Below are 21,574 nucleotides of genomic sequence, written 5' to 3' on the forward strand. Positions count from 1 at the left end.
ATCTTGATTAGCACATCGAATGGAGAACAGAGGCCTCATCTACATCGAAGATGGAACAAGAATTAGCATACTGAACAGAGAACTAAGCTCCAAGGCAGGAACCGCACTGAACTCTGGGATTGGCAAAGCAGGGACACACTGCATGATGGGAGATCTCTGCTCCAGATGTTAATGAACCCACCCCTGCACACACCCAGCTCTGCAGTTATCAGACCATTATAGTTATTGATATCCAAAACACTGAATCTGCCTGGTTGCATTGTGAGCTCCCTCAAGGAACATTCCTGGCTATGAGCAGTGATCAGCTCCTATTGTCCAGCATAAAGAAAGCCACTCTGGTACACTCCCTTGAGTCATTGTTTACCCATAAACAAACCTAGTGTTCTCCCTTGAACCATTGTTTCTGCCCTACAAAAACTCCTACCCAAGTTCAAATCCCTGTTCTGATGCCTGGATCCAAATGTTGCATAAGGTCCACTGAGACTTCCCCTTTTCCTGACTGATCATGTTGGGGGCTCTGCCTGTCTCAAGCGCTCCAGACCCTAAGCTGAACAGCCTGGCTCTTGGGAACCTTTGAACTGCACTGAATGGTGAGACCCCTCCCCCCCGCCAACATTCTCTCTCGCTCTGTCTCTGGTAAACCTACTTCTTTCCCTTAGACCTAATTTAATCTCTCTCTCTCTCTCTTAGTCCAGGTATAACTTTCTACTTTTGTTATCAAACCTGGTTTGATTTCTCCAATACCCCAACTGTAATTGTGTAGTATTGTAAGTGTTTGTTTCTCTCTCCTTGTTTGGTATTACTATTAGTATCATAAGTTTTATATACCTAGCAATAAAATAACTGTTATAATCAAGCTGGTTGCCAGTCTCTCTCTCCAAACTTCATTTACTCCTTTGTGTTCTTGGCTTTCCTATCTTGCTCTGCAGCAACGCTTCTTTTACCCAAGCCAAAGATCCCTGGAGTGCCCAAAAATCCTGTGGGGTGTGTCATCAAGGGGGTTACTACTAGAACAATTGTAGAGTGGGCCGGGGGAGGACATTCTCACCTCCTAATCAATGGTTGTGAATAGGCCTCAACTACTGTAACTGAATGGACTTTGCTTATACCTAACTTCCCCATTGTTGTTCTTTACCTTTAGGAGGTGTATATAAATATATACACACACACACACACACACTATCTGATATCTATTCCTTACATCTTATGAAGTGGGTTACAGCCCACGAAAGCTTATGCCTGCAGAAATTAAATTTGTTAGTCTTTAAAGTACTACAGGATTCTCATAGTCTGTATACAGCAAAAACAAACACAGCTACCCCTCTGGAACTTTTCATTTATTAGTGTTACCTTCCTGGAAGGGGGTGTGTGATTCTATTAATGTACTCTTGTGTGTTCATATGGCTACTAGTCCCCTCCCAATGGAACTATACTGCAGAACCTAAGGTTTTCAGGGCTTGGTTCCTCTAGCCCCAGATTCAAATAAAACCCTCCGCTCCGCCCCGCCCCCCCCACACACTCCAGATTAACCAAGTGTGTCTGAGTGGACCAGGCTATCAGCACTCTCAGCGGGCACCCTTATATGGCCCTGGACTCCGTAGGCTAGGTAGAGCAGCACTTCTCAGTTGCCCAGTTTTATGTCTGATTTGTGTCCATTTATTCTTTTGCGTAGTGATGGTCACATTAATACCACCCTATACCGAAAATCAACTAATCGCAATACATATCTTCATGCCTCCAGCTTCCACCCTGGACACATTACACGATCCATTGTCTGCAGCCAAGCTTTAAGATACAACCGGATTTGCTCCGATCCCTCAGACAGACAAACTACAGGATCTCCATAAAACATTCTTAAAACTACAATACCCACCTGGAGAGGTGACGAAACAAATTGACAGAGCCAGATGGATACCCAGAAGTCACCTACTACAGGACAGACCCAACAAAGAAAACAGAACACCAGTGGCCATCACCTACAGCCCCCAGCTAAAATCTCTCCAACACATCATTAAGGATCTACAACTATTCCTAGCAAATGATCCCTCACTCACTCAAGCTATGGGAGACAGGCCTATCCTTGCTTACAGACAGCCCCCCAACCTGAAGCAAATACTCACCAGCAACTGTACACCATACAACAAGAACACTAACCTAGGAACCTATCCCTGCAACAAACCCCGTTGCCAGCTCTGCCCACACATCGACTCTAGTGACACCATCACAGGTCCTAACCACATCAGCCACACCATAAGGAGCTCATTCACCTGCACATCTACTAATGTAATGTGTGCCAGCAATGCCCCTCTGCCATGTACATTGGTCAAACCGGACTGTCATTATGCAAAAGAATAAATGGACACAAATCAGACAAAATATGGTAACATTCATAAACCAGTTGGAGAGCACTTCAGTCTCCCAGGACACCCTGTAGCTGACTTGAAAGTTGCTATACTTCTACAAAAACACTTCAAAAACAGACTTCAAAGAGAAACTGCAGAGCTGGAACTCATATGCAAACTTGATACAATCAAACTGGGTCTAAATAGGGACTTGGAATGGTTCTCTCTTTACAAGAAGTAATTGTCACTGTTCACACATTCTCACCCTCCTAATCAATGGTTGTGAATAGGCCTCAACTACTCTAACTGAATGGACTTTGCTTATACCTAACTTCCCCATTGTTGTTCCTTACCCTTAGATCAGTGTTTCTCAATTATATTGCACTGCGGCACCCTTGCGCGGCTATGCCATACCCTCCGCCGACAAGTCCAGGAAATCTTCCCCTTTTCCGCGGCGCGCTGATGGCTGTTCATTTTGGTGGCGCAGTTCCACTTTTTCGTGGAACCCTTCAACTCAGCCCGCGGAACCCCAGGGTTCCGTGAAACACTATTTGAGAAACACTACCTTAGACGTATATGCCTGCAGAAATTAAATTTGTTAGTCTTTAAAGTGCTACAGGACTCATTGTTTTTCCTAATAAATGAGCATACCCCAAGGTGACGGGCAAGTCTGGTAACAGGCATATTACAAAAAGGTCACACAGCTGTGCGGTGTATACTTCTTCCATGAGGGAAGGCATATAAACCATCCCTTCCCCTCCCCAAAAAGATAGCGCTTTGAAAAACCTTTGATGCTCTATTTCCAAAACTAAACTTTGTAGCCTCTGGGAATGAAGAATGGCCTCTGACAGATGGACTAGAGCCCAGATCTAGGTGTTGTTACAGGAAGCTGGTCTACAACAAGTGTTTTGCAGCTTGTTTTCCTTCCGCCCTCACCTAGAGCAACATCAGATACAATTACACTCTAAACAGCATAGAAAACACGACATGCAGATTAGTCAATGGCCTTTTAGGAGTGTTATTGCAGTCAGAGATTTCCTATTCCTTTACCTCCCTCTGGTGGTTAGAGTATGTCAGTCCTGGTGAACTACTCAGGAAAATAACTTTGGAAGCTCTATCTCCACGACCTTGTTTACACTGGGGGGAGGGAAATCTGACACATAATTCACATTCCAGCAGTGGTACATTTTGAGGAAGCTTTAGCACAGATAAGGCACAGGCATTTTTTCCACGCCACCTAATCCTCTTCAAATATGGGTCTAAATTTTGCCACAACCTGCAAGACCTGTAACAAAAGGGGGACCCAGACTGAAGTGTTACCAATAGAATTTGTACCTGGATAAAACAGGGATATTGCAACCATGTCATATGAGGATGAGAACACCTGTTTTAATCCTATCAAATGACTTCAATGGGATCCACACACATGTAGCAAAATTACTTCCATCTCAGAATTACTTCATGTTCTAAGGAGAGGTTCAGTATTCCTGGAACTGAAGTTTGCGGATTGCAATGCATTAAAACTGTTGGAGACCCAGTGCAGTTTGGGTTACTTGACCATGGTTTTGAGGCCTAGCATAGCTTAAGTTGCTTGCTTGACCATTCTAGCCTCCACAGTCTGACATCTTCAGGCTGACAGAGACAAATAGGAATACTGAGTAACCTTGCAGCTGTCTCAGTTTCTGCATACCATGGCACATAAGGCAAAATACACAACATGTAGGTTTGCAGCTGCACATAGATAACAGTGAGGGAAACAACAAGTTATCCTTGAACATCTGAGGTACACTTTTTCACCAGATGTTGTTTTGACGACCCCAATTATCCTGGTGAGAATGGAATGTAGTCAAGGGTGAGAACCCAATGTAGGTAATAGAATATGTAATAATTAGTAGAGGTAATTAGGTGAAAGCTGTGTATAGAAAGGTATAAAAAGTCACCGCTTAGACAAAGGGGCGCACGCTCCATCAATGCCTGATTCCATGGGAAGTGCTGCCGGTTGAACCAGAGGATCCATTGACTCCCTGGTGGGGCCCCTGAAGAAAGCCGTTCCTGTATACAGCCCTCTGAGTGACTGCTTAGCTCTCTAGGTTTAGTGAGTATGATACAGTGTAGTTCATTTTAGGCTTTGTATTTAACTAGTATATTTATAGAAAACCTTGCACATTAAACCTTATTGCTCTGCAAATCGGGCGTACTGTGTCTCACTGGTATCCATACTGATCACCAGTGTCAACAGAAACCATCTAGAACTTTCATTCAAAACCCTTCATGACCAGAGTTTTGCTACACAGTGTTCCAATGGATTCCCCTCTGTGTGTATATATATTTGCAATCCAGGTGCAGTTAGTCATACCAGGTTGTGTGAGAGGGGCCTGGCTTTTATGGGCAGAGTTGAATTGACCTTCTCTGTGATATCATCATCTGTTAACTGCCACCCTTATCTGTCATCAGTGACTAGTGGTTTTTGCACCGTGTCTTGAGAGGACATATACACAATACACTCACCTGGATTGAAGAGCTGCCTTGTTTCAAGGTTAAATGTTCCAACTAAAGATTAGAGCTGTTTGCTCCTGGTTCACTGTGTCCACACTGAGCAGCCTGTGTTGTGTAAACCAATCCAGTGTGTCCATGCCCAGCAGTCCCTCCAACCACTGCAGTACTAGTGCTGTGTGTGCCTTCTGAGATGCCTATCCAGCACTCTAGATAGCTAGCCCTTTAGGTTCTAGTGGTGGTGGGTCCCCCAGTTGTAGGCAAGCAGCACTTGACAGCTACAGCCTTCGCACACTGGGTATTACCTTCCTGTGGGCCAGACTGTGTTCCTTCCAGAGACAAGGAGTGATCCCACTCTGTGCCCCTAGGGGGCAAATATTCCTAACTGGCTTGAAGAAGAGTCAGGGACATGGCCTCACTCCCCCACCATATTGACCGGTCTATAGAGCTGGCCAGATGCACTGGGAACAGCGGGTTCCAACCTGCTTTATGATGGCACAGTATTTACACTACAGTGAGCACTGATTCAGGGAGGGACTGTGCTTCTCTAGGCAAAAACCTGTGGCGCTCTCTCTGGGGCGCTCCCTCTTGTAAGTCCAGTTACCCATCCCTATAACAAAGAATTTGCAGGACTGGGCCTTTAGGGGGGAACAGAGTCTTAGATCTGCATTTGTGTGAGATGAGAGCACCAACTTCTGTTTAGAATATCTAGAAATTACCTCTCGCTTGAGAAGAATGAGCCTGATTCTCACCTCATGCTACAGTCACTGCAATTGCCAGTGTGAGAGGGAACCCAGCTCAAAGTATCTGAAATGCTAATATTCACTGGAAAAGGTGGTGAGAAGGGTGTTTCCACCAGAGACAGGGAACAGGCTTTTTAAATAAGCCTCTTGAATCATGATTTCCATTCTGCCGCTTTGCAAGTCATCTGCATTTTCATGAGCTCTCTGCCAATTGAGCATAGTCCTCAGGCCAGCTGGGTGTAGGGCAGCAGATTTCTGCAGCATTTCAAGGTGAACATCCAGCCACCTTTCCACCCTGCCCCAAGAATTAATTCAATATTAAAGAAGCAGTTCAGCAATAATCAGCCTCAGTATCACTTTCATCTTCTTTCACAAGCAGCTCCATGCCTCCCAGGCATGGGGGCTGGCCTAGAAGAAGGCCTTTTCTGTACCTATTCACAAAGCCAGCTCCCTCAGCTCACCCAAATCTCTCCTGAAGGGCAGAGCCAGGTGTGAGAGAGTGCAAACTGAATCAATCCACTGTCAATCCAGAGTGACACCACTGAAGTTAATGGAGTGTCTTCATTCCAGATTTACACCCGATCAGAATCTGGCGCCTTATATTTGCTGCAATGCCATAAGGAAAGAATTCCAAATTGCAAAGGTGATGGGAAATTATGACATTTCTTAGGCCTTAAAATGAGGCTGCATGGGTAGGTGGATGGCTCAGAGGGCTGAAACAAGGTACTGAGTTTGTCACCTCTAGATCCTGGCTTCATACCTCGATCAGGCAGTAATAATAACTGATAGCTGTTCCCATCTGAACAGCCTTGTGATGGCTTGTGTGAAATAAGCTGGTCTCTTTCCAGTTTCCTGTGGACAAGTAACCATGTCACAAAACCACTACCATGACTGACACTAATGGGCCATCTAAGCAGAAAGGCTGAGTTGTAGGCAAGGGTATGTGTTCTGTTCTCACCCTCCTAAGTCAGGGCTCATGGCATTAGGTAGGTGGGGAAGCTTCTGTTACTGCCACCTGCACTGTACATTGCCTGTGCACAGAGATCAGTCACCAGGGCTGTCAACCCAAGTGCTATTTACACAAAAGAGAAAAAAAACCTGCCTCGGCAGCTGCCCCATCTGGTGAATCCAGACATACTTATCACAGTGTGGAGTCCTTCTGACAGCTGGATATTGGGCTATGTGCTTTATATAAGGGCTTAGCTATTGCATGAGATTGTGCCATCTCTGCATCTGGCCCTGCTGTGCACATCCAGAAATTTGACCAGTCAAGAGATCTGTGCTGTTAGCAATTCCTTCTCTAGAAACACTCCTTTGAAACATGTTACTACAATCACACACTTCAAGAGAAATGGGAAATGTCAGCGCAGGGATCAGCTGAGACAAGAGCAAATACAAGAATTAGTGCATTAAAATACACATGGGGACTGAATTTGTCCCCAAGACCCTGGACACGGGGGGGGGGGGATTCACAGGGAGGTGAAGGGGTGACAGTAGAATCCTCCCACCAAGGGTGCAGAGCTTCTCTGCAGAGAAGAAGGCCTTGTCCACACTAGGGATTTGCTCCTATTATAATGAGACAATTGCAGACAGGTAAAGCCATAATAAGCTGTGATCTTCACTGGTATCAGACAGAGGTGAGTTGCACTGGTACAAAACTCTGCTTTGCCTCTCTGCACTAAGGGTTTGCACCAACACAACACACACCCTGGCTAGCCACTGATGGTTGCAATCCCCAGCACAGACGAGGCCTAACCTGGTTTAAACATAATGCCTGCAAGAGTCTTCATTGCTAGGAGTGTGCTCCTTCCAGCCCCACCCCAGTATCCCTGGAGACTCTGCCATGGACAGCTTCTGTTCTTTGGGAAGCAACTCCCTTTCACCTAGTCATACCACCTAGGAGCCACTACAAATGGGTGGAAAAGAATGGTTATAGGCACTTTTAAATTTGTCTGTTTTATCCATCAGAGAATCAAACAACTAAAGCGGTTGGCTACGTTAATAGTAAATTGTTTATTGAGCTAAAATAAAGTTAACTCTGGGTCAAAGATCACGTGGTAGACTTGGGTTATGGTAATCTGCTTATAACAGCGATGTGTGTGATGGGGAAAGAGCTGCTCATTAGTAACATTGCACATGATGCTCCCTATAGTACTTTGCAGAATGTTGTCAGTGACTGGCATCCCCCTCTGTATAAAATTAGTATTAAGTGTGCAAGTAGCCAGCAGCTGGTGATTTGGGCTGCTTACAGAGACCTTCCCCTGTCTGTGGCACACCAGGGATTCTCCAAACAAATAAACAAAAACAAAAAGGCTCTTTTCCCTCCCCTGGAGAGGGAGAACAAAAGCAAAAGAAGAGACAAAGATGGGCAGGCTCTTAGACAGTCTCTTGGACACTAGAACCTTCAGATAAGTGGAACCACAAAGGAGTGACCAATCAGGCTTAGGGCCTGCCTCCAGCCCAGGGATGGGCAAACTATGGCCTGTGGGCCACATACAGTTCATCTGAGCATTTCATCAGGTCCACGCCCCCCTCCTCCCCTTCTTCCACCACGTGGGCCCAGTAGTGCCCTGACTGGAGCTGCTCCCGGCCCCAAGCAGCTCCCCCCCCCACCCCCATCCCAGATGTGACTCACACCAAAAGGTTTGCCTACCCCCTGTGCCAGCTCCTACTTTTGGTCACTCCCACTTTATATCTATGTCTTCCTCTTTGCTGATCTGTCCCTGTAGCCAGCACTCTGTGGTACACCAGTCTTCTCCCTAGCCATCCCTCCTTTCTGTGGTAGGAAGCTTGAAAAGGCAAAGCCTGCCTTCAGGCAGCGCAAGCTTTACAGGTGTGCCTGGTGCTGGATGAGCCCATAAGAGATCATTAGCCTCCTCTCTTCTGGAGTGAGGGCGTGCCCCCACACAGGACTAATGGAAACTTAAAAAGCCCAGTGCTTGCCTATGTATCTTTATAAACTGCAGAGTAAGTTTGTTTAGGGACAGTGTTGCAAAAAGACATCCTGTGAGGGGAAAAGGGGGTTGTGTGCCTTGTTTGGGTTTGTTTTTGTAAAAGCGTAACTCATTACCAGTACACACCTCTATGGCCGGACAAGGCATTGCAAAGCCTTCCCCTCAGCCACCTCCAAACATCCACGGAGGCCTACTTGTGGTCCTGTTCTTGTGATTCAGCCCCTCCAGTATAAGCCAAGAGAGCAACAAACAATAGTCTGCCAACCTCACATTGGATCTTCAACCTGACTGCAGACTTGCTAGTCCATTGGATCAGGGACTTTCAACAGTCCTCACCTCTTGTATCAGGGGGATTCCCATGCCCTCTTTCTCACTGGGCCAGTGGGGAACTGAGGCCCTCTGTCTCCTCTGAATTCCAGTCCAGGGCCCCTTTAATAGGCCACCAAGGCCAGTAAATGCAGAGCCCTTGCTGCCTCCCTGGACCACTACCTGCCTTCACTTGTCTTTCCCACTTCATCTTCCCCAGCTCACCGTGTATCAGCATCACGCCTCTAAGCCTCTCCCCCAAGCTCCCTGCAGAGCTTCTTAGCACTTTTCACTACCCAGCAGGTTTTGCTGCAGGAGAGTTCTCTCCTGCCCTCACCGGGCAATCCCTGATCCCACAGCAATCTCCCTGATCCCCATGGCCAGCACAGAGAATTCTGGGCCAATTCACTTCCTCCAGCTTTCCTTCACCACTGCCTTGGGCTCCCAGTTACAGCTGCACCTACACCAGGAGAATTGGAATCAGAGTCAAAGACCCACATGCCCTGGAGGGACTGTTATTGATGGGACACCAGTGGAAACAGGGAGTGAGAGAAGTTAGGCTGGAATCAACCCAGCCATTTGGACAGAGCAATGTGCAGGGTTTAATAAAGTTCCCCTTGTTCAGCTTAACCTGCATTCAGCTGTGCTCTCTGCTAGTGAAATAGTACCTTCTTTCAGTGAGGCTCTGTCTGCCACCAGCCCAGCCCAGCCCCCTGGCTCCAGCCAGCCTTTGTTCACTGAGCTAGAGCCAGAAATTTGCTCTCCTGCCCTAGCCAGTCCTCAATCCTTTTAGCTCCTCCCTCCACCCTTGACACCTACTGCAGGCATAGCAGGGAAGGCGGATTGCCCTCACAGGCTCTCATTAACCCCTTGGTACTCAGTCATTTGTCTTTTCTTTCTCCTTGATGTGTAAAGTAAGCAGGAAAGACTGGCTGTTTTGTCTTCATTGTTCATTAAGACAAGACAGCTTAATGCCACCTTCATTCACTACTCCCATTTCTGGGCCAGGTGTAGCTCAGTCAGAACAGAGGTCTAGCCCCTAGTTTATCTAGTGCCATCTGTTGATTAAAAAGTGGTCATACTGGAAGCGAAAGCAAGACATGCTGGGACACTGGAGTCAGGAAAGGAGGAGATGTTCAAGTAAGAAGCTTTTAAAGGTGTTTCACAGAATGGAACAGTAAAAGGATGGAAAATTAAAATTTCAAGCTAAGGCTGTGTGTGACTGGATGTATAGCCCCTGCACTGGTGATGAAGGACTTAAAGAGCTACTGTGGGCAAGGCTGGGCCCATCCCTTTGCACTTGTCAATCATGTCCAGGGTGGAATAAGGGCTTAAGAACAGGAAGTTACCAGCAGTTCATGGTCAGCTCTAAGAGACAGCAGATGGTGGCTCTACAGCTCCCAAAAGAAATGGCGAAAGCCTTTAGGGGAACTGCCATCAGGAAGGCTATTTACCTGTCTTCCCTAAGCTTACAAGGAGACAATGACCCTGCTATAATGGCTGGGTAGCACAAGTTTGGAAAACTCCGAGGGAAGCTGTTTAGGTGGTTGATACTGCTACCCGTTACCCCGTTCAGGGCTAGACACTCTGAGAATAGGCCCAAGGGACTAGAGGAGTGGGAGCCAAGAGCCCCAACCCCATCCAACAAAAAAAACTAATACAATTTGTGTCACAGACTCTTATTAGGCGGATGAGGAATGCCCTATGGACTTCTCAGTGTCCATCCAGTAGGACGTGCTGGTCAGCAACCTGAGAGCTGTGACACTGTGTTAACATACAGAAGAGTTGATACAAGAAAATTAACCCTTCTATATGTAGGAAATAGAAAGCATTATACAGTTTGATGCCAGTATAATAAAGATTTAGCTCCTTTCAGTTAGCCTTCTTTGCATGAGCAAGGGGAGAGGAAACTCTGGAAGGCTACGTGATTTGCTGTCAAACTTGGAGCAGTAGATGGATATGTCTACATCAGGGGTTTAATCTGCATTAAATCAAGTTAATCTAGTTTGAAAATGCTGGTGTACACACAAGGCAAATGATCACAGTGCTCTAACATCATTCATCACAAACTCTGGAGTCCTCTTGCAAAGTGGACCAGGTTTGCTGTAAATCTGATGAGTTTAGTTTATTGTTGTACACACAATGGTGCTGGGCACCACTTTGGCATGCCTCCACTGGCTATCCCAGGCCTTGTCTACACTTAAATAATAAATCAACCTAATATAGGTCGATTTACAGCCACTGCTGTAATTACAGCCAAGGTTGACATCCACACTGCCCTCCTTGGGTCAGTGGAGTGCGTGCTTACCAGGAGCCCTTCCACTGACCTAAGGGGCAGTGTGGGTAGCTGAGAGCCCTGGATCTTAGCTCCCTGCTGGGAGCCCACAGGCGCCTTGTGAGCTGACCCCCCACTCCCTGGTCCCAGTCAGGAGCTGGGGGAAGTGGTGCCCGGCTTCTGTTTCCTGCTCTCTGCCAAAGTGGCTATCTCAATTTCACAGCTCAACCATGTAATTGACAAGGCTACCAGGGCAGAGAGCAGGTGGAGAAGCTCCCAGACTTCTGGACCTGGCTCTCAGCAGAGGCATGGGAACCAGCAGCCCAGCTTCTAGTTTCTTGTCAATTTCATCACTATAAGGGGAGCAGTGAAATTGACAAGAATGACAGTCCCTCCACTGATGTAAAGGGAGGCAGTGTCTACTGCATTGTCATAGCTATGTTGACAAAAGCCCTACACTGCTCCTCGAGGTGGTTTTATTTTGTCAAAAAACAGGGCAGTTTTGTTGGCAAGGGGATGCTTGCAGTGTCTATACAAGTACTGGTTTGTCGACAAAAGCTGACTTTTTAGACAAAACTCTAGTGTAGACCAACTCCCACACTGCTTTGCAGACAACCACAACTGACCTGTCTGTTTTCCTCTGTGCTTTCCTAGGAGCCAGTTGCCAGGATTTCCATTTAAAAGTTGGTGCAGGAGCAGATTTTGCCCATTTGTTCCTGGATTTCAGTGAATCAGCATTGCTGCAGTACTATTGAGAAAGTACTCCAGAAGTCCCATGTCATGCCTTGTGTAGCCACTTGAAGCTGCGCACCACCATCTGGGGTGAAGCATTGGTGCAGGAAGCTCTGGTGGGAATAAAGATTGGTTTGTGGACATTGCTAAGCAGATATCTATGAGGAATCATGACCAGGACACTAAAGAGTGCCGGATAAAAAGCAAGCAACTCAGGACTTATATTAAAACCAGGGATGAGAGGAAAAACATTTAGCAAAAGTAACCTGTCCATTTTTTGAGGAACTGGACTGGATTTTGCACAGCTACACAACCCCCCATCCCAGGAACAGTCTGCCTGCTCCCCATCTCCCCCCCAGGCTTATTGAATGAGCATGGGGAAGCCAGTGAGGCAGATTCTCTGGAGGGAACTTTGGCAGATAAGTACCTATCTTTACAATTAATTATTGTGGTGCTGTATTGCAGGGCTAGCTTCTGTTACAGGTGTCATATGGCCACAACCATTTTAGGCGGATGTGAGCTAGGAGCCTGAGTCTCCAGCCCCTGCTTCCCTTCCTCGGCCCATGCTGAACATTCTCCTCCCTCCCTCCTCATACATGTTTCCAAGTGGGCAACTGTTCCACCTGGGTAACTGGCCTTGGTCACATGCTAGAGCCTCAACCCAATCGTTTTCAGGCCCATACCACAGAGAGCAAATGCCTATCTACCTTTCTCCTCTCCTCAGCTCTCCAGCCTGACAAAACCTTCCCTCCCCGCTGTCCCTATTTGCCATCTCAAAAAGGCAGCTGGTCACATGATGGAGACACAGCCTCCATCCCATTCCATCCCACCCCACCCCTGTGACAGATTCAAACATTAATATGTGCAAAACTCAGCAGTTTATTGAGACAGTGGCTACAGGAGAAAACATTTGGTTAGTGTTCTCAGAGTACATGAGTACACAGGGACATTGCATGCCCGTAAAGGTACAAAAAATACTATTCCCCGCAGAGGTAGAAATGCCCCATAACAAGCATTCTGACAGGAAAAGTGACAATCATTACAGAACCCTCTCCATTTTGCTCTGCACTGCCTCCGTGTGTGCAGGGGAGATAAAGCCCAATCTAGGACTAAGACATTTCTCCAGTTTTGTCTGAACTGGATGACAGATAACTGCATGGCAATGCCCCCTTGTATAGCTCGCAACTCTTCCATTCCTGCACCACTTCTGGGCAGACTGTCTTAGTGAATAACTTCACAGTGTGTTTTGCTAGCCTGCACTTTGCCTTTTTGAATAAGGCCATTCTCTTCTTCCTGGTCATCTGCCTCAGTGTATCATTATCAAGAGTCAGGACACCTTAGAGAGCATTAGTATCCAGCTCACCTCCCCATATGCCCACCTTAGTCTCTCCAATACCACATAAGCACCTCCAAGGCACAACAAACTGCAAAACTATACCAGGAAATTTATTCCCTCTCCTCCCCTGCAGCCTCCAAGACACCATGGCAAAGCCAAACAGCGTATACTGCACAGACAAAAAACCCAATGCACACATCACTTACCAGCTCTGAGCTTCCCCCAAGACTGGGAAGAATTTCAGGGAGGCAAAGTCACAAATGCATATAAAAATGCTGTCATAGCCATTGTCTGGAATATGAACAATGGCTGTTTTCACATCTGCAACAGCCAGACCCTCAAGGACAGGGCCTCAATCAATGGCCGAGCAACTAGCCAGCCTGAGGGGGCACAAATGGAAAAAAATCAGGCTGCAGTGTTCACGGACCTCATCACAGAGTCCCAAAGGAAAACCAAAATAGCAGAGAGGTGAAGGCAGTATTTGAGAATGGAGAGACAAAAGACAGGGAACTCTCCCAAAAGATCATGGCAGTGGCCAAGGACAGCATGGCAGTTGCCAGGGAAAACATCACCATGACCAAAGAGAGCATGGAAAGGGATAGGGAGATGCAGAGGCAACTCATGGACGCAATATGCTCCGCCATAATGCATGTTGTTAGGGTAGCAGTGTTACCCACATTGCCGCGACCTAGAAACTTTTAGTCTGAGAGTCAGTAACAGGAAATAAACCAAAGGAAACGCAGTACTCCGCCTGCTATATGGCTGACATAGACAAGTCAAAACCAAGTGCTTTTAACTTAAAGCTTTACTTCCTTGGTCTCCAGCAATTCCCATTGAATCACTTTTACCTAAAGTCTCCACTTATTAGTCTTAAGCACATACAAATACAATGGGTGGTTAGAGTACACCAAAACTTGATAGTTACTCCACAGTTCTGAGGCAGTCTTTGGGGGAATCAGCCACAGATTTCCAGGTTGCCAGTCCTTCTGTCTGCACCTGGAGAGCCTGCCAAATGTGTCCACAAAGCAATCAGTCTGACTCAGACTCACTACCTCCCTCTTATACCCCCAAAGTTACAGAGATATGTCAATCAAAAGAAGGTTACATAGCTGACCAAACAAAATCAATCACTGGGCAAAAGCAGGAGTTACAGAGATCTGTCACTAAAAATATTGTTAAGCAAGCAGTTTTAAGCTTAGTCTGATAGAATTGTCAGTATGGGGAAATTTAGCTAAAATATATCCAGACTTCCTGTTTTTCCACAAACATCTGCCCCAGCATATTCAGAGAGCATGCATACAGCCAGGCTCACTTCACATATTCACTATCTAACCCCGCTTCCTCCCATTTTGCCTAGTTTATGCTTACAGATGCCTACAAATGGCTAAAAGTTGCAAGCAGAATAATTGATAGTCCATCCCAATAATTGGCAATGGCTTGGACACACCTGGCTGGTTACTAAAATACCCCTGTAAGCAGATGCTGCAGTCCTGTCAACAGGGATCCAGTCATGTTCCTCAGCCCCTGGGCAATACAGGATGCTGAAAACACCAGCATCTCCCCCCTGCTGTGCTCCCGGAAGCCATTCCCTTCACAGAGCCAACCTCTAGACACAGAGTACTGTTGCACTGGGAGCCCAGCTCTTTTGAGCTTTCCAATACTCATGGTACTTCTGGGGTTGAGGGATGTGGCTCGAAGTTACCAGAAACAAGAGGCAGCGTCAAGGTGTATAGTTGCCTGTGACTTTAAACCCGTTCCCCCCCATACTTTTGTTCTGTGCTGTTGCACTTGAAGTTTTGCCTTCATTGTTTTTTTAATTAAAGGTTTCTTTACCATTGTTAGTTAATAGATTTTTTAAATGTATTGTTTCATACTAAAAATTGTTTTATTATTGGTTCAGCTGAAACTATTTTGTTTGCTATATGATTGATTGCTGTTTAATAACAAAATGATAATTCATTCATAATGAGTCATCACTGCATTAAATACAGAAAGTGAAATAAATCATAAGGTTTCATGAAAGTCTAAGCAGACACACAAGGTAAAATAAGGATGACCACAACATTCCACTTCCACCACCCACAAACCAGACTGCCAAACTCCCAATCCATTTTAGCTTTGTCTGCACCATAGTTAACACGGGGTGGACAGCTGCACATTTTCAGGCCTGAGTTTCACAATCAGAACTATAGGCATCCCTGGCAATATTTTCCTGGCTGTTTCGCGTTGCTGGCTGCTCGAACTCCTGAACCTGTGTCTGCACCTCAGCCTCCCACTCATCATTAGGGCTTTCTCCCTTACTCTCATAAATATTGTGCAGAATACCACATGCTGCTATAATAATTGGAATTTTTTTTCCTGCTGCTTCCAACCTATTTCATAAACAGCACCACTTTCCTTACGAACAGTCAACTGTACACTCCCATACCATTGTGCAACTGCTGAGTTGGTACTTAAAAATGTCCTTCCTTCTGCCAAGGAGTCTGTGAATGGTTTCATTAACCAGTGAACCAGAGGATAAGCTAGGTCTCCCGAGATAACTGGAACAACCTACGCACCATTACTGTCTGTAGTGATCCAGGGGGCAAACAGTCCTTTCTCCATGAATGTAAATAGACCTGAGTTCCAAAAGATGCTAGCATTGTAGATCCTTCCAGGCCCTCCTGTATTTATGTCCATAAACTTGCCACAGTAGTCAACCACCCCTTGGAGCATCATGGAGAAATACCCCTTTCTGTTTATAAATTCTGTGCCCTGGTGAAGGAAGGGGCAAATTATAGGCACATGACAAATACAGTTTGGGAACCCTATTTGTGCAAAGCCATCAATAATCTCCTATTCCCAAGCTTTTTAACCCATTGCCACAATCTCTTTTCCCTGGCATGACACACCTGCATGACAGTGGCCCCCCAACAGTTGATCTCCCTACACCAAATTGGTTGGCTACAACCAGTAGCATTCAGGGGTGGCCAACTTCCAGAAGGCAATGGTGACCCACTTCTCCATGGACAGGGGATACTGTATGTTGGTATGCTGCCACTGCTGCTCACGGGTCAGCTCAGCACCGATCTCAAAAAGTTGCCTTCCTCAGCCTGAAATTCTCTCACCACTGTTGGTCAACCCAGGTCTGCAGAACAATCCTTTCCCACCAATCTATGTTGGTTTCCTGAGCCCAGAAACGGTTCTGCACAGCACGTAGCTGATCCAGGAGTTGGTCCCCTAGTATCAACCACCTGGAAAGCTCCTCTTTTTCACTGTCCTCATCCTGCTCCCTCTACTGCTGAATTTCCTCCTACTGCCAGAGGAGCAGCTGCTGCCGCCATAGCCTCTGCTTGATGGTGTGATGGGTGAAGTCCAAAGCTGAATTCATTGGGCTTTGTGGACTGATATACAGCCCAAGCAGCTTCAGTGAATTGTAGTTGCTAGCATACTAACACATACCATTGCTAGAGCCACATTGGCGGACAGCAATTAAAAATGGCGCTAGCCTGCTCAAAAAGGAAATATGGGGTGGTGACAGTGGAAACATGTGCAACCCTTCTTTCAGGCAGAGCCAGCAGCAGCAGAGGGCTTGGTTCTATATCTAGGGGTCCTCATCAATGATACAACATCAAACCACCTTGAGCCCCCACCCAGTTACCTGGGAAATCACACACTATCCTCTGGGCACCCCCCAAAAGGCAACACTTCCCCTCTCGCCAGCACAGAGTCAGAGTGTAGAAAGTAAATCTTTTAACAGGAAGGAAGTAACATAGCACTGGTTTTGGAACCAGTGCAAACAAAATTAATGAATTCAATGAGCCGAACCCACCCCAGAGTATGGAGGTATGTCCTTGGGCTCTCCCTTCTTGCTTTTCCCTGTACTGACCGCCGTAGTTGCAGTGTCCAACTCTTGGTTGTGGGCTCAGCCAGTCCCTTTTTGCTCCCGCCGAATGCAAGCTTGACCCAGCCCTCTCCGCTGCTGCCTCCTGCCACCTCTGGGCCTTGCCAAGTCCCTGCTATTGGCTCCCACCATCTGCAGGCTTCCGCCATCTGCAGGCACTGACTACTCCTGGATCCCACCATCTGCAGGCTTCTGCCATCTGCAGGTGCTGACTGCTCCTGGCTCCTGCTGCTGGTTGTCAGTCAAGGTTTCCCAGTGATTCCTCTAGTGATTTCAGCCCTTAGTGAATTTCAGCTTTCAGCTCATGGGAAAACCTTCTGCTGACACAGGAGCAATATCCCTGCTTTTTAGCAGAATAAGAGATCCAAGAGGAATAATTAATTCCAGCTTTTAACAGTGGAAGGAGATAGTCAATCCATGCCGGAGGGTAGCCCTTTGCCAGTGTTCATGCTCATGCAATCTCAACAGGATATTCCTCACCCCCTCCCTGCTGCACTGCCCTTACAATGCTGAAACATCCGTCCACCACCCTTGTAGGGCTCTGTTTAGATGAGTGAATTTTTCATCAGAACAGGTTAAACACAGATCTGATGCCATTTGTTCATACAATTGAAGGACATTTCATTACCCCTGCAGTTAACACAAAAATGATTTGTAACACTACCAGACACATTGACCATTTCACATCATGCTCAGCACCGAGTGTGCTTATGCAATATGCCGAGTACTTAATTGTACTCATGTGAATACAAAGCTCATGCAAATAAAGTGTCCCCCCTTTCAGCTGCTGAGCAGGGGGAGTGCTACTCAGACCTTGCTTACTAATGGAATTTAAAAAAAAAAAATTTGAATCTGTCTGGTTTCCCAAAATTCACAATAAAAAAATCCCAGGGTGCACGCTGCTCAGCAGCAAAGCAAAAGACCATGGGATACCCTCCAAGAATGCCACACCCATAGTACACAGCAAGCCACCACTGTGTGTACACTCGATGCAAATTGAAAGATGGAACTAGGTGCTCCATACGCACACTGTTGGTGTGGCTTGCAAACAGCATGTTACCAGATATGCAGCAAAAGGCTGCGGATTAAATCATAGAAGATTAGGATTGGAAGGACCTCAGGAGGTCATCTAGTCCAAGTCCTGCTCACAGCAGGATCAACCCCAACTAAATCATCCCAGCCAGAGTTTTGTCAAGCTGGGCTTTAGAAACCTCTAAGGATGGAAATTCCACCACCTCTCTAGGTAACCCATTCCAGTGCTTCACCACCCTCCTAGTGAAAAAGTTCTTCCTAATATCCAACCTAGACCTCCCCCCCTGCTGAATTCCCCATATAGACAAACCCTTAGCACTTCTTCAAAAGTGCTAAACACAATTATTTTTTCAATGAGTAAGTGAGCCCTATGCAGCTGTTGGAGCCCGTTGCAGTCTGGGTCAAGACGCTAGCAAGGAAAATACATTGCAGGTTAGAGAAAGATACTATCTGGCAATAGCAGGGACAGTATGTTAATGCCACTACCCTAACTTCCTTCTCTAGCTAGTGCAGTCACAGACTCCCATGCTCAGCTCGCCTCTCCCCCCATGTATATCTCACTGTCAACCAGCAACTGAGGCGCTACAGAAACAGGTGCTGTGGGAAGCAGAGCCGATGAGTCAGTAGGTAGAGTGCTCTGCTGTGAATGTGAACAGATACTCCAGCATGGAGCTATGGGGGACTTGATTGCTGAAGGTGCAGACTTAAGGATGATGGATCAGACTCTGTGCTGTGTATCCCTGGAGGTGGAGCCCAAATGGCACAGCCTGGAAGAGGGGCAGAAATAGTTTAATGCCCTACTGGCACCTAGGATTCAGGGCTGCTTTGAAAGCTCGCACAGCCTCTGGGGTAAGACGGAGCAGCTCCAGGGACTGCTCTAACTTTTAGTAGCAGTCCATAGCCACCAATGGGCAGTCCCTCCCTTTCCCACCTTCAATCACTTCCCAGCATGCCTGTACACCAGCAGCTATGTGACCAACCTACAGCCAGCTCTGCCAGCCTAGCACTGCCCCTTCACTGGAGTGTTCCTCAAGAACTGATTAAGCCAGTTTTCTGCCCCTCAGCCACCATAAAGGGGCCTCAGAGCCCAGAATCAGATCCACAACATAACTGAAGTCTTGGTGTAGAGGGATGCCAGTTGCTCCAGCCCCTCTGGGTCAGAGGGAGGCCACACCACCTCACTCAATCACTGCCCACCGACAGAAGATGAGCCAATCGGCAGTAAAGGGGGTTGGGCCCTTGTCCTCAGGCAGGGCAGGGCAAAAACAGGTCTCTTGACTCCAGGCCCTTAGGCAGGGACAGAGCCAAGCAATGGTCTATAGCCCCAAGGCAGGGTGGGGCAGGCAAACAATCCATAGCCCACGGCAGGGTTTTGAGCACCTCTGCAGTGTGGGGCTCAGGTAGGGGGGTGCTGCCATCCCAGAGGGGGGGCAGGGGGTGGGGATCCTTTGAGCTGAAAGGTTCCTATCAAAATGTCAGTAATCATTCAGGCAGTTCTTTGTGTAAACACAAGAGTTTGAGTTATCTTTAGTTTCTCTCCTTCAGCCATCTCAGTGTCTTCAGACAGATGGCTCACAGGGCACCCATGGCTTCCTGCCTCCTTTCTCCCAGCAGCGTCTTGTGCAACCCTAGCAGATCCTGCAGTTTGCTCTCCTGCTTCATGAGGCCTGATTTTACAGGCACCATCCTCTCTGCTGAGGACTGCAGGGGATTCCATTTATCATGCATATGGTTTGCTGCTGGGCACTATGAGGCAATCCTTCCCCCAAAGCACTGTCACTCTGCCAGCTCCACTCTGGTCTTCGCTCTGATCCAAGACAGTTATGACTCTGCACAGACTATGAGCCTCATCCAAGGCCCACTGAAATCAATGGGAGTTTTCCCATTGATTTCAGTGAGTTTTGGACCACACTCCAGGTGAGCATAAGACAATGACACACTCTCACCTAGTCATATCTGTGTCTTTGTGATGCAGTGAACCACTCCACAAAATGTGTGTGAGGAAGTTGTTGGAGAGGAATAGGATGTTAGTGCAGGGTCTCTCTATCAAGGACACAAGCACCTTTTGGCTGTAACATGTCAGGTGGACACCAAAATAATCCCTAACTATGTTTCTTTCTCCTGTCAGCCTGCAAGGACTTCAGCCAGGTCAAGATCATTCAGGGGGTGAAAGAGAGGACAGGCTGGCTACACCAAAGGAGAGGAGAGCAGAGCAGGACCAGGACAAGAAGCTGAAATAATATTTTCAGTGTAGGCACATGTGAATGGGGAGGGGAGATCTCCTAAGTATTGACACAAGGGTGTCTGTAATGGAAGAGCTGGGTCAGAGCACAAATGCACTGCATCCATCCACCTGCTTGTGCCAATATTAGAGTTGGGAAGCGGCATTTTCTATCATTATCACAATGCCTCTGAACTTTTCTCCCTGTCTCTCAGGGAGGTCACTTTGAGGATGTTAATAAACTAAAAGAACTATTCCCATCAAGGGAAAATGTGATCAGGAAAGATTCATGCCTTCCCTCCGCTCAATCTCTTCTATCGTCTTAGTAGTTTATCTTTAGAGGCGGTCAAATTATTCATTGCCAAGAGTATGCCTAGCAAATGTAGGCCTTTTTGCTGCTTGCAAATCATTTAGGAACCAATCCTGATTTCATGAAATGTATTAGTTATTTCTCACTATTCGCTGGATTGTTTGGATGAATAGTTTTCAACCTGTGGTTTGCTCGAGAATCATTCATTTTGGTTGTTTCCTATTCATTATTCATGCTGTATGCTTGGCCACGTACACCACATGGTAATGTCTCTGCTACCTGATTAGATGAATGAAACATTTTAAACAGGAAAATATCAAAAAGCAAATACAGAATAAGGTGCATCTGATACAAATCTTCAGGTGAAGGATCATTTATGCTATAACCGATGAAACAATCAGGCTCCAAGAACATTTTCATGAATTTTCATGAATGCCAGTCGTCCAAATAGCCATGTATACCAAATAACATGACCCCTGTGAACAGCCATGGAGCGAAGTCAGGCTGTTTGTTTGCAAATCTATTTTTCACTGTTCGTCACAGTTTACACTTTCCCACGTGGGGTTCTGGCATCGGTGAATTAAAAGAAGTCATGGGGGGAAGGGGAGTGTCTCTTTCAAAAAAGATAGTGAATTTGAGAGGAGGACACAAGCTCCCAAATACCCTGTCTGTGCTTGGACGGGGTGGCTGAACTTACTGACCCCCCGAGACCGCTCTCTCTGCTCTGCAGAAGCCTCTAAACCCACTAACCTGCCGCCGGGCAGAAGCTCTGAGCTCCCCACCCCGGGTATGCGGAGAATGGGGGGGCACAGGGGGCTCCGTGAGCCGCACTTTAACTGTAAAAGAGCCGCATGCAGCTCACGAGCCACGGTTTGGCCACCCCTGGATTAGGCAGCCAGTGTTCTTGGCTGGGAGCCCAGACGAGGCTTTTGTAATCAAAACATGAT

The 21,574-nt window shown here is 46.8% G+C and overlaps 1 long non-coding RNA gene across 1 annotated transcript in view; it reads right to left on the reverse strand.

The window, feature by feature from the left end:
• LOC137159695 (uncharacterized) overlaps positions 1-11,885 on the reverse strand; it is a 28,936-nt gene extending 17,051 nt beyond the window's left edge. Inside the window, exon 1 of the long non-coding RNA XR_010921696.1 lies at positions 11,740-11,885. This is a non-coding gene — a long non-coding RNA (uncharacterized lncRNA). The remainder of the gene's footprint in view (positions 1-11,739) is intronic.
• Positions 11,886-21,574: the final 9,689 nt, after the last annotated feature.

This window comes from Emydura macquarii, unplaced genomic scaffold, assembly GCF_026122565.2.
Source record: "Emydura macquarii macquarii isolate MOO-44397 ecotype Brisbane River unplaced genomic scaffold, CSIRO-AGI_Emac_v2 contig_1876, whole genome shotgun sequence".
In the NCBI taxonomy this organism is placed as follows: domain Eukaryota; kingdom Metazoa; phylum Chordata; order Testudines; family Chelidae; genus Emydura; species Emydura macquarii.